We start from the raw sequence: 14,680 nt of genomic DNA, 5'->3' as shown, positions 1-14,680 counted from the left end.
TCCTCACAAATTCAAAGTGCCAGATTTCGAGAAGTACAAAGGGAATTCATGCCCTCAAAGTCACCTCGTGATGTATGCTCGAAGAATGTCAACTCAGACTGATAATCAACAATTACTCATTCATTATTTTCAAGACAGCCTAACTGGTGCTGCGCTCAAATGGTACATGAACTTGGACAGTTCAGAGATTCGTACTTTTCGGGACCTCGGAGAGGCCTTCGTCAAACAGTATAAGTACAATCTGGATATGGCTCCCGACAGAGATCAACTCCGGGCCATGACTCAAAAGGATAGAGAAAGCTTCAAGGAATACGCTCAGAGATGGCGTGAAGTAGCTGCTCAAATCTGTCCACCACTTGAAGAGAAAGAAATGACAAAAATCTATCTCAAGACTTTAAGTCCATTTTACTACGGACGAATGGTTGCAAGTGCACCAAGTGACTTTACCGAGATGGTAAACATGGGTGTACGTTTAGAAGAAGCAGTTCGAGAAGGTCGTTTGAACAAAGAACTAGAATCTTCTATTGGTCCAAGGAAGTATGGAAGTTCTTTCCAGAAGAAAAAGGATCAAGATGTCAGCAATGTCTTGCACAAGATCAAGAAGAAGTTTCAACCTCAAGTTGCATCAATAACTCCGGTTGTTAACTCAGCGCCAGCTTATCAACCTCAGGTTTCGCAACAACAAATTCAACAAAGGTCGCAGCAACCTCAGCAGCAAGTTCGACCTCCAAATTACAACAATCGGGCTCTAAGGTATCCTGCCTTCGACCCAGTACCAATGCCGTATGCGGAATTGTTTCCAACATTACTGGCAAAAGGACTCATTCAGACAAGGAGTCCTCCAAATCCTACAAACAGTTCCTCACCATGGTATAAGGCTGACCAATCTTGTTCCTATCATCAGGGGGCACCAGGTCACAACATTGAGAATTGTTTCCCTTTCAAGATTGACGTCCAACGATTAGTGAAGAGCGGAATGCTATCCTTCAAAGATACTAATCCAAACGTCCAAGCAAATCCTTTGCCGCAACATAAAGAAGCTTCAGTGAATTGGATAGATCAACACCCCAACGTCATTCAAATCTACGACATTCGTCAGATAGGGGAAAATCTTGTCAAGATACACGCTAAACAAGCTGGGTACGGCCACGTACCACCCCACAACTACTTCGCATGTGATATTTGTCCAAAGAATAATCAAGGATGTGCCGTAGTTCAAGCTGCATTGCAAGAACAAATGGACTTAGGATGGATTCAACACATCCGAGCCAAAACTGAACATGACGTCAACATGGTTCAAGGATGTCCAGGAGAATACAAAATCTACAAAGTTGAAGATCTCGAAGGATCGGTAGTCAGGTTCCATAAAACTTTAAATGGACTTGCCTATTTTGGAACAGATTTCCACGCTTACAGTAGATGCAGAATTTGTCGAAGAAATTCACGAGGATGTTTGCGCGTTCGCAACGACATTCAGAAACTGATGGATGACAATACCATTACAGTTCTTGCCAACAGAGAAGATGACGAAGTTTTTACCATATCTCCTCAAATTAATCAAGTCGAACCAATGCAAGTTAAGTATGACAGCAGGAAGACAGCAATTGCTCCACTAGTCATCTACTTACCAGGTCCTGTACCGTATGAGTCCAGCAAAGCTATACCATACAAGTACAATCCTACATTCATTGAAAATGGTAAGGAAATACCATTACTGTCTGTTGTCAACATTGCTGATGTTAGTCGAGTCACCAGAAGTGGACGAGTCTTCAACAGAACAACAGAAAATGTGGAGAAACCTTCGGAAGAAGCACCACATAGGCAAGACAATCATCCGACCAATGCTGTTCAAGCGAAAGAAAATGATGAGATCTTGAAGTTAATCCAGAGGAGTGAATACAACATTGTAGATCAATTGCTACATACTCCGTCTAGGATTTCTGTTCTTTCCCTGCTATTGAGTTCTGAAGCTCATAGGGAAGCTCTACAGAAAATTTTGGAACAAGCTTTCGTAGAACCTGGTGTTACAGTAAGCCAATTCGACAATATCGTTTCCAAAATCTCCGCCGGAACTAACCTAAGTTTCTGTGACGAAGATCTTCCTGAAGAAGGAGTGGACCATAATCTTCCGCTTCACATCTCAGTTGGCTGCATGGGTAATACACTCACAGGAGTCCTAATAGACAATGGATCCTCTCTCAATGTCATGCCGAAGTCAACATTATCAAGATTACCTTTCAAAGATTACCCGCTAAGGGAAAGCCATGTCATCGTCAAAGCATTTGATGGGTCAAGGAAGGTAGTTTTTGGAGAAGTGGATCTTCCCATAACTATTGGACCTCAGACGTTCAAAATCACTTTCCAAGTTATGGATATTCCAGCACAATATAGTTGTTTGCTAGGTCGCCCATGGATTCATGAGGCTGGGGCAATTACTTCAACACTTCATCAGAAACTGAAGTTCATAAGAAATGACAAATTGGTAACCATATGTGGAGAACGAGCTCTGATTGTCAGCAACCTGTCATCATTCTCCGACATAGAACCAAAAGAAGTCGTTGGAACTAAATTCCAAGCACTTTCCTTGGATAAGGAAAAAGGAAAGGAGAAAGCAGCGTCTATTTCTTCTTACAAAGATGCAATCCAAGTTGTCAAGGATGGCACTACCAGTGGTTGGGGGCACATTAATATTCCTACCAACAACAAGAACAGAACAGGAGTTGGATTCTTTCCAACATCATCAAAGACTATTCCAGGAATTGAGGTAGTTCTTCCAATTCAAGAAACTTTCCATAGCGGAGGTTTTCTTCAACCTGTTCAACAAGCAGTCAATACCATCGGTACAGAAAACACCGATGAAGAGGAATGGCTATCCTATCTTAACAAATCAGGATACGTCTCCCTATCAGAATCTGAACCACTTTGCTGTTATCCAACTAAGGGATCTGAAAGTAAGACTCAACCAAGCGGTGACGAAGTTACAAACAGCTTCACCACCAGAAGTCATGGTTCATCAGAAGAAGTTCCTCCTATCCCCAAAGAAACTTGGGATACATTAGGAGAACCAAACGGAAAATTCGACTACATGGTGAAATACTCCGCTCCTGAAAGTTCAAAAACCTCTTTTGAAGATATTGTTCCAACGGGATGGGACGTTGATTACGAGTACCTTACTCAGCCAAAAGAGATATATAACCCTTGCTATTCGTCATCATCAACTGGCGAAGTCATCATTGAGGATTATATCCCCAAGTCACCTTCCGAGGCTACGGATCTAGAGTTCACATACCTAGTTAATGCCATCTTGGGAGAAGAGCAAGACCAAAATACAGAAGAGGATGATCTCGAAAGTGTCTCCGACAACGAGTCTCTCCATTCAGAAGATTGTAAGTTTCCTCAAAAGAAAGTTCAACATACTCCACTTGGAAATGGGTATGCTCACACCGCTCAGTCTGCTGAAGTAGAAGAAGATCGTCTAAGTGTTACAATGACAGTGGTTGGTAAATCAAGACCTACCACAGGCCAACTTAAGCCTAAGGTTCCAGATTACCTAGTGCACAATGGGGTTCGCCACTATTGGACAGCTGTTGAAGTTACAACTATTGTTCGCACTCCTAAATAGGAACTTTCACCGTTATTTTGTCCTCTCACCATAGCCCAGGGTGAAGAGATGTTTCATAGGGCTTTGCATTTTACTATTTCTTAGGAAAATGTCCCTCTTTGCTTCGCCCAAAGCAATAGAGTTTTGTTTTATAGGGTCTTTGTTTCAAGAAATGACTGTCAATAAATAAAAATGTCATTTTGTTCCTTCGTTAGTTTTTTCTTTTTCTTTTTTTTCGGAAATTGGTAATCCTAAAAAACACCCTAAAAAACATCAAAAAATATTCCATTAACTGCATACACCGAGTCTTCCCTCGTTGTCTAAATAAAATTATCACACATATGCAGATTAATCGTAAAACACCCCGTTGAAACGTGTGACCGTATGACTTCTCCAAGCTTTGGGTTTCCTGTAATCGAGGCAGAGGAAGAAGAAGACGAAGAAATATCAAAGGAAATTTCACGGTTACTTCAACAAAAGGAAGAGGCCATTCAGCCATACAATGAGCCTCTAGAGATCATTAACCTTGGTTCCAATGGAAACAGAAGAGAGGTTAAGATTGGAGCTTCGCTCAGTTCAGAGATCAGAGAGAGTTTGATACAGCTACTCAGAGAATTCTCAGATGTCTTCGCTTGGTCTTATCAAGATATGCCAGGGTTGGATACCAGTATAGTGGAGCATCACTTACCGTTAAAAGCAGAATGCACGCCGGTCAAGCAAAAATTGAGAAGAACTCATCCGGAGATGGAAATGAAAATCAAAGAGGAAGTTCAAAAGCAAATCAACGCAGGTTTCCTCGTTACTTCAGAATACCCTCAGTGGTTAGCTAACATTGTTCCCGTTCCTAAGAAAGACGGAAAAGTCCGCATGTGCGTCGACTAAAGAGATTTGAACAAAGCTAGCCCTAAGGATGATTTTCCTTTACCACATATTGATATGTTGGTGGACAGTACAGCAAAATCCAAAGTTTTCTCATTCATGGACGGATTTTCGGGATATAACCAAATCAAGATGGCACCTGAAGACATGGAGAAAACAGCTTTCATCACCCCCTGGGGCACGTTCTGCTATCGCGTTATGCCTTTTGGACTGAAGAACGCAGGGGCAACTTATCAAAGAGCCATGACTACACTTTTCCATGATATGATGCATAAGGAAGTGGAAGTCTATGTGGACGACATGATTGCTAGATCAGAAAATGAGGAAGATCACATACAGAATCTGACAAAGTTATTTCAACGCGTACGGAAGTTTCAGCTTCGCCTGAATCCCAACAAGTGTACCTTTGGTGTCTACTCGGGAAAAATCCTTGGTTTCATCGTCAGCAAACGAGGAATTGAAGTAGATCCAGACAAAGTCAAGGCAATTCAAGAAATGCCTTCGCCCAGAACCGAGAAACAAGTTAGAGGATTTCTTGGACGTCTGAATTACATCTCGAGATTCATATATCTCATGATTGCAACTTGTAATCCAATTTTCAAACTTCTACGGAAAAATCAAAGTTGCGTCTGGACAGATGATTGTCAGAAAGCGTTCGACAGCATTAAGGAGTATCTGCTCGAACCACCCATTTTGTCTCCTCCAGTAGAAGGAAGACCTTTGATAATGTACTTAACCGTCTTAGAAGATTCCATGGGATGTGTCCTTGGACAGCAAGACGAGACGAGAAGAAAAGAGCATGCCATTTACTACCTGAGCAAGAAATTCACTGACTGTGAATCCCGCTACTCCATGCTCGAGAAGACGTGTTGTGCTTTGGCCTGGGCTGCCAAACGTCTCCGCCAGTACATGATTCGACATACTACTTGTTTGATCTCTCATATGGATCCAATCAAGTACATCTTTGAGAAGCCTGCTTTAACTGGGAGAATTGCCCGTTGGCAGATGTTGTTATCAGAATATGACATTGAGTATCACGCACAGAAAGCCGTGAAAGGAAGCATTCTAGCTGAGCACCTGGCTCACCATCCACTCAATGGTCATGAATCAACCAGTTTTGACTTTCCGGACGAGGACGTCATGTACCTCAAGGTGAAAGATTACGACGAGCCACTACCAGACGAAGGACCTGAGATAGGATCCCAGTGGGGCTTAATCTTTGACGGAGCTGTCAATGCTTATGGACGAGGAATTGGGGCAATCATTGTTACTCCTCGAGGTACCCATATTCCATTTACCGCCAGATTAACTTTCAAGTGTACAAACAACGAGGCTGAATATGAAGCTTGCATCATGGGTCTCGAAGAAGCCATGGATCTAAGGATCAAACACTTGGATGTATACGGAGATTCTGCTTTGGTCATCAATCAAATCAAAGGATAATGGGAAACACGCCAACCAGGGTTAATTCCTTACAAAGACTACGCGAGAAGATTGTTACTATTCTTCGACAGGGTAGATTTTCATCACATTCCTCGTGAAGAAAATAACTTGGCTGATGCATTAGCCACACTCTCTTCCATGATTAAGGTAAATCATTGGAATGACATTCCTCAGATCGATGTTATGCGCCTGGATAGGCCCGCTCATGTTTTCACAGTAGAAGCAATCATCGACGACAAACCGTGGTATCACGACATCAAGAACTTTCTTCAAAAGCAAGAGTACCCTCTTGGGACGTCAAGGAAAGATAGAAAAACTTTGAGAAAGTTAGCTGGAAGATTCTTTCTGAATGAAGATATTCTGTACAAGAGAAATTTCGACATGGTTTTGCTCAGATGCGTTGACAGGAAAGAAGCAGAAATACTCATGAGAGAAATACATGAAGGTTCCTTTGGTACTCACACCAATGGACATACCATGACAAGGAAAATACTGAGAGCAGGATATTATTGGCTGACGATGGAGTCAGATTGCTACCAGTATGCAAAGAGGTGTCACAAATGTCAGATCTACGCCGATAGAATTCATGTGCCACCATCTCTTCTCAACATACTCTCTTCCCCTTGGCCTTTCTCCATGTGGGGAATCGACATGATTGGAATGATCGAGCCAAAAGCGTCCAACGGACATCGCTTCATCTTGGTAGCCATAGACTATTTCACCAAATGGGTTGAAGCAGCTTCATATACAAATGTTACAAGACAAGTTTTCGTCAGGTTTATCAAGAATCACATCATCTGTCGCTACGGCATTCCTAGCAAGATAATCACTAACAATGGGTCAAATTTGAATAACAAAATGATGAAGGAGCTTTGTGAAGAATTCAAGATTGAACATCACAACTCGTCTCCTTACAGACCAAAGATGAATGGAGCTGTAGAAGCAGCTAACAAAAACATCAAGAAAATCATTCAGAAGATGGTCATCACTTACAAAGATTGGCATGAAATGCTCCCGTATGCTCTTCATGGTTACCGTACATCTGTACGTACTTCGACTGGAGCAACTCCTTTCTCCCTTGTATATGGTATGGAAGCAGTCCTACCCATAGAGGTTGAGATCCCATCAATGAGAGTCTTGATGGAGACAAAATTAACAGAAGTCAAGTGGTGTCAAAGCAGATTCGATGAATTGAACTTAATCGAAGAAAAGCGCATGACAGCTTTATGCCACGGTCAGCTATATCAACAAAGAATGAAGAAAGATTTCGACAAAAAGGTTCGACCTCGCACAATCAAAGAAGGCGACCTCGTACTCAAAAAGATTCAATCTTTTCTCACAGATTCGAGAGGGAAATGGACTCCCAATTATGATGGCCCATACGTGGTCAAGAGAGTTTTCTCAGGAGGAGCCTTAATACTCACGACTATGGATGGAGAAGAATTCACCCGTCCTGTGAACGTCGATGCAGTCAAGAAATACTTTGCCTAAATAATTAAAAAGAACATCTCGCTAAGTTGAAAACTCGCAAGGAGCGGCTTAGGCAAAAAAGAGCGTCTCGGTGAATCGAAAACCCGAAAGGGTGATTCAGGCAAAAGTTAGAGACATAAAAAATAAATAATCAATCCCGGTAGACTTAAAACCCGAAAGGGGTAGTTTACGCAAAAGTTAGGGATAAATGGCAAGTAACTGTGTTCAGGACAACTTGATCATCCAAAAATCCATAGCGGAGTATTCATCAGCAGTAGGTCATCTTCTACGAAGCACGAATACAGCGCGACTCGGAGTGGAAGGGAAAGATAACGGTCGTCACGTTTCGTCGTAGCCCTTTTCCCAAAAAATTACCAATTTCCAACTTTGTAAATACTCCATGGAATCAAGCATTTGGCTGATTACCATTTCATAAATAATAACTTGAGCCTTGTGCCTTTCTTTGCAAATCGAGTCTTTTTCAGTTTCTTAAAATGCGTTTTAATTTAAACAGTCATTTTCTTGAAACGAAATGTTTTCATAAAATAAAAAATGAATTTACTTACAAAAATAAAGGTGAAATTTTCTTCCTGAGGTTTACAAACAATAGGAAGAATGCAAACAGTTGCTCCGAGAACGGTTGAGACTCCGGGAACCTAGATTTCCCCATGAGGTCGCTTTGTGAACGTCTCTCGATGACAGATCTTCACTTTAATTCATATCACTCACTTCGAACAGCGGACAACTGATGAACCAGTCATCCCCAACAGAGTTCGAACTACAAGAAGAAGACATCTTCTAATCAACAAGATTCAAGTCGTATCATAGGATTTTACATCCGCGACAATTCTATTCACATTCACTTTGCATTTCATAATCATCGTAATATTCATGCATTTTGTCCTACACCGTGTTTGCATAATTAGCATAGTCTAGCGAGATTTTGATCGTGTTAATACCCAAATTACTTGGGCATATACCCGAGATTCCCCTGCAAAAAACATGAAAGGGTTTTCTTCTTCATAAAGAAGGTTCATACACCCAAATTCCCCAAGCAGGTCAACAAATGGTAGTCTCCCTCAAAGAGATAGTTTGTTCACTTTTGGAATTTCCCAACTGAGATTCTCCTGCAGAGCAACGCTCAACAATCTTCTTCAAATAAGATAGTTTGTTTCGCATTTTGGATTCCTCAGAAGTCTGGTATTTCCCCAGCGGATCGACAAATGATCCCCAACGGAGTCAATGAATGGTAGTCTTCGTCCAGAAGATAGTTCATATTCCTCAGCATAAGTCGATGAATGGTAGTTTTCGTCCCGAAGACAGTTCGTCCACTTTCAAGCAAAGTCATTAGCCCCTCAAAAGAGCGCAGAACCATATGACAATCCTTCAAAAAACGTCAAGTTAAAAGGAGGGATGGTAAAGTTTCTTTATTTACCATCAAATGGTATCTTACCTCCAAGTGCTGGTAAGAAGTTTGATGAGGAAACAAACCTTTGAAGTTTCTTTATTTACCATTAAATGGTATCTTACCTCCAAGTGCTGGTAAGAAGTTTGATGAGGAAACAAACTTTTGAAGTTTCTTTATTTACCGTCAAATGGTATCCTACCTCCAAGTGCTGGTAAGAAGTTTGATGAGGAAACATACCTTTGGAAATTTTCTCTTTATCTGAGATATTGTCCAAAGTCACAACTTAGACTAGTTTCGAGGTACAGACATCCGAAACGAGGGGAAGTTGTTCACCTTTCTCTAAGTATTAACACTTAGTTAAAGAAGAGGGATTGCGCATTTTACATTGCCATCCATTCACCAGAATCCACATAATGTATTTCTACAAGAGTTTGTCTTCTCACCCCCGCCAAGCACGACAACGGGATCAATCCATGCAAAGTTTTATCACTATAACATCTCAGGAGCGCCCAAAATTCGGGCATTCTTTGATATTTAAGTCTCTTTCACGCAGGAGAGATCGAGATATCAATCTCTCTCCCTCCGATTGAAAGAAACTTAAATAGGGGCATCTGTCATACCCTAATTTTGACCCCCCCTGAGATGTCATATCCTCAGGCTTTTCACCAGATCAAAGCAAATGCCCAAAGCAGTCGCTTCTTCATCTGGCATTTAATCGAGGATGTTCAAAGACAAGAAAGACTCAGGCAAAGGATCAATCAATGAAATAATTGATCAACAACATAATCATAGGACTCAAAAGCTTCATTTTTATATTCCCCTATGATTGATTAGACACCCAGTCATCTGAGTACAGGTTTATTCAGGTCACCAGACTAGGGTTTTGAGCCTATCAAGGACTGAAATCATGGATCACCTTTGGGAAACCCTAAAAAGCTCCAGGACATCTATTAAAGACTTCAATCATCTTCAAATGATCCATATAACAATATTCACTGGACATTTCCCCTCAATTCAAGATCCACAGTCATCAGTTCATCTGGTCGACAATTAGGGTTTTTGACCTAATTCATCGGGATGACTGACTTTTAATCAGGACATGGATCGACAAATCAAAACATGGATCAATATCTTCCAGTGACTCAACAATATCCATTCATACCAATCATTTGGTGAGGATATCTTGGTTCATTTGAAATCTCCAGAAACGCGATTCGTTTGAAAAAGTCAACTGTACAAGATCACCATTGACTTTTTGATTTTTTTTGGTCAACCATGACTTTTGAAGTTTTAGATCATCAATATATGATATATGAAGTCATTTGATCAAAGAAAATCAAGAAAATTAATCAAGAATCAAAAAGTCAAAAGTTTGACTTTCCATACTTAAAAAAATTTCTAAGTGTTTTCAATGGTTTTTTCCAAACTTTGGAAGGGAATATCTCAAAATTTCACCTACAAACTGAAAAAAACTCCCAACATGAAAGTTGTAGATTTTGATCCAATAAACAACTTTGACACATATGATGTTTTGGCTAAAAACCAACAATTGAAGAGTTATGGAGCTCCAAAGTGACTGCCTTCACTAAAAATGCAAGAAAACCCTAGTTTTCTTCAAACTTTAGGGGACTTTTTCACTAATTTCCCTAAAGATTTTGGGCAAACACCAAACTAATGAATCAAAGTACATGTTAAGGGCTTTCCAAATTGTGCTCAACCTCCTCCAAATTCATTTTGAGCTAAGAGATATGATTGATCAAAGTTGGGCACTTAAAGTAAAAATTATAGGTCATGTGCAATTTGAAACTTTGCAATTTTGTGCAAATGCCTTCTCCAATTGATGCTACCCGACCTCTAATACATCTTCAAGCACACCATACATCCAATTTCATCATTGCATAAGGATTAGAGAAGATTCCCAAAAACAAAGGCATGTGATTATGTAATGATTACATGTAGGAATTTATGGCAAATTGATGAATCACCAAAGGAATCTCTTCCCAACCAATTGGAGCTCATTTCTGTCTCAGATTTGTCCCCTAAGATTAAGCAAAATCGAGGTCTAGGGGATTGATCAAATGGAATCAAAATTCTCATCATTGCATAAGAGATATTTGCAAACTTCCTTCATGGTCAAGTAAACCAAATCAACCTCACTAAGCAAGCTCACTCCTCTGCAACTATACTGAGCCATTTTCCTATAAATAGGAGAGCATACCTCAGTAGAAAACACACCAAAGCAACCATATTCCTTGCTTTCTCTTTCTCTTCTCATGCTTATGGTTTTTCAAAGTTCTTTGGCAAGAAGAATCGTTTTCTTCAAACCAGAGCTTCTCTTTGGAAAGTAAGCAGTCTAACATCTCAAGGGGGTTCATTTGAGGTGATCCAAACACCTGGATCACTTCTGTAAGTGGAGGAACACCATTGTTGCTTTCACTTTGGAGCTGTTGCAGTTGGAGGTCCACAGAGCAATTCAGGAGGTTCCAAGCAAAGCCAATCATCCAGACACGTTCCATAGGAGGTAGTGGAGCTATCCAGATGGTCGCAGCTCATCTGTGACTGCAGATTCATCATCCTCCATGTTCACTTGAAGCTCAAATCGAAGGAGTTGAGTAGAGCAATTCAGAAGGATTCAGGCCACAATAAACATCCAGTTAGCATCACTGAGTCCCAGGGAAGCTTTTAGGATCATTCACACAAGCCCAGAAGTCCTCCATCACACACACGACCTTCAGTTTCAGAGGTAAGTTTTTGAACTCCACCTCTTTAATTTAAGAACTATTTGTGTTAAAACTCGATTCTATTTTGTTCAGCATCATCAGAGGATTGAAAACCCTCTATCATCATTCATTTATTCATCTTGTGCATCATTTAATTTTAAAATTAGGGTTTATGTGTTCTTCGTGTTCATGATGAAATTCGTTAGTTACACTTAGAATAAATGAATTTTGAGCCCATGATCATGTTCCTTGTCCAAAAACGAGTGAGATTGATGTTTACATCATGCCATTTAGTTGAGAAACCAGAGAGTTAGGAATTTGAAAATCTGAAGCTCGAGGAAGAAGATGAACATGGCGCGCGTAAAATTTGAATTTCCTGGCTTATTTTAAAATATAATATATTGAATGTATATAGTTAACAAGCTGCGCGCGCAGCTCATTTGGTTAAGTTTTGGAGTGTGATCATGAAGGGCGTGGGTTCGAACCTCTCTAGGGCCAAACCAATTTTTTAGCACCCATTTTCATTCCTTTTTTATACAAACTTCACACAATTAATAAACCTATCAAATTAATTCATTTTAATTTCATTTTTTACACACTTGTCATTTAATATACCTATTTTATAAATAATCAAAAAAATCATAAAAATATTATTTATTTCATGTATTTTTATTAGGTTTAAAATAATATGTTTTAAGTGTTTTTTTTATACTTTAAGTATACATTTTTCATTTTTGTTTTGACCTAATTATTTTGTGAATAATTTTATGATAAAACCCTAATCATTTAGGTCTTAATTAGGTATAGATTTTATCTTTACCTTAATTAAGTTGACTTTTGTCAATTTGCGAAACTGTTTTTATCTCCGATTAAATAGATGATTAAGGTTTTCAAACAACAAAACCTTATATCATTTCAATCTTTTTCCAACTGTTTTTATAAACAGTAAATCATTTTCAAGTGGGCCTCTAATAGAGTATAAGTCCCAACACCTTCTTCTCTTCTTAGCTTGTTTTCAAAACTGTATTTTCAAAATCTTCCTGCTGTTTTCAAAACATTCTTCTGGTATTTGAAGGGCATTATTCCCGGTGAAACTCTTCAGATACCTATGTGACCTATGTCCATCTTCACTTCTTCTGTTTTCAAAAACCATTAACTGTTTATCATATATATATATTCAACTGTTATCCACCAATTACTGTTGAGGCTCTGTACATACTTCTTCAATGGCCTCCACTCCATCCAGGTTAGGCTTTACAAGCTTTCAATTTACAGTCTTTGTTTAAATTACTGTCAAATATAAACTGTGCATATATTAGTTTAGAACTACGTTGAGTGTAAACCCTAGCAGTTAAACTATATATATATTATAGGAATATGGCCTAGGATTGAGAATGTCTTCCCGGTGAAGGCTCTTTCCTAATTAGAGATCTGTAGTTCAAACCCCCAAGATGAATTATTCCCGGTGAAACATCTTGGCAAAAACCTTAGAATTCAAAGGATAGGACACATCCACCCAAGAGGAATTATTCCCGGTGAAACCTCTTACCCATTTGCTTAGAGCCAAATAAGTTCAAAATCACATAGCTTTCTCTTGTGCTATAACAAGGACCCTCGATGACCCTCGATTAGCCTCCTCTCGGGCTTTGTACAAGGACCCACAGGCTTCTTAAAAGCATTTCCAGCTTCCTCTTGAGCTTGTATACAAGGATCCATCAGGTTTCTTATAAACATAGGAATAGGTCTTTAGTCACCTTTTAACATACCCTGGTGAGTTTCTTCCAATTTAAACCAGACTTTAAACAAGCTAAGATTGTCTCAATCTCATATTGAGTACACCTTTTGGAATGAGAGACATGGACAGTCTCTGTCACCCTTATCTTCATTAATCTTCCTTAGCAGAGTCTAGGATCCATACTTGTTTATCCTCAGTAAGTGTCAGCCTTCATCTTGGGCTTTAAACAAGAAGTCTCAATTAGATAATCTTTCTGCCATTATTTAAAATCCCTGGAAAGGGTTAGCCTCCAAAGTCAGTTAATAAACTTCTGTCTAAAATTTCAAAATCCCTGGAAAGGGTTAGCCTCCAAAGTCAGTTAATAAACTTCTGTCTAAAATGTCAAAAATCCCTGGAAAGGGCCAGCCTCCATTAAATCCTTCATTTTAACCAAAATCCCCTGGAAAGGGTTAGCCTCCAACACCTGTCTAAAAATGTCAAATTCCCTGGAAAGGGTTAGCTTCCAAAAAATCATTCTTTTCAAAAGACAAATTCTCCAGTTGAGTCAAAATCCCTGGAAAGGGTTAGCTTCCAAAAATCAGTCTTTTAATACATAAACTCTCCAGTAGAGTCAAAACCAACAAAAAAACAGTTAGCCTCAACCTTGGGCTTCTTACAAGGCACCCAAACAATAAAATTCCCCTGTCAATAGTCAGCCTCAACCTTGGGCATTGTACAAGGCAGATAATAGAGTCTCCCAGTAGCCACAACCTTGGGCTTTGTACAAGGTAGATAAACCATTTTTCATGTGTCAAAGATTCCTAACCTCTAGGATCTTTTCCCCATAGAGTCATCCGTACTCAGTTTATTTAAGAGTCCGCCACAACCTTGGGCTTTGTACAAGGCAGAAAATAATGTTTTCCCTAGCTAGAGTCAGCCTCAATTCTGGGCTTTGTACAGAACACCAAATAAAATCCATCAAATAAATATTCTCCAAGTAGAGTCAGCCTCAATTCTGGGCTTTGTACAGAACAAAAATTCCCGGTAATTAATCCCCAGTGGAGTCATCTCCCAGAGTCAATAAATAACAACTAATCAATCAAAAAGCCTCAAGCTTGGGCCTCATACAAGCCAGTTAAAATTCAAATCTTTTATACAGTAGATAGACATAGATTATCTCTATAGAGAGATCTTTCTTCTATCTCACCACATTCAAATAAACAAACATTACATTTTAATCAAGTCTCCCACTTAGGATTTTGAAAGGCATGAGCTGGCAGTAAAACCCAGACATGTGGTAACTTTCCCTAATTTGGATGAGCACCTTTCTTTCATTTAAGAGGCATTTGACTGGTATACTTGCACATACACAAGTAAGGTCCCCCTCTTGAATGAAATGAATTCAGTTATTCTGTCACTCTTTTAAAATGTTTGTGGTGGAATAG

This window comes from Vicia villosa, linkage group LG1 (genome assembly GCF_029867415.1).
Source record: "Vicia villosa cultivar HV-30 ecotype Madison, WI linkage group LG1, Vvil1.0, whole genome shotgun sequence".
Classification (NCBI taxonomy): Eukaryota; Viridiplantae; Streptophyta; class Magnoliopsida; order Fabales; family Fabaceae; genus Vicia; species Vicia villosa.
The sequence above is the reverse complement of the archived record's forward strand: the minus strand, read 5'-3'. Positions refer to the sequence as shown.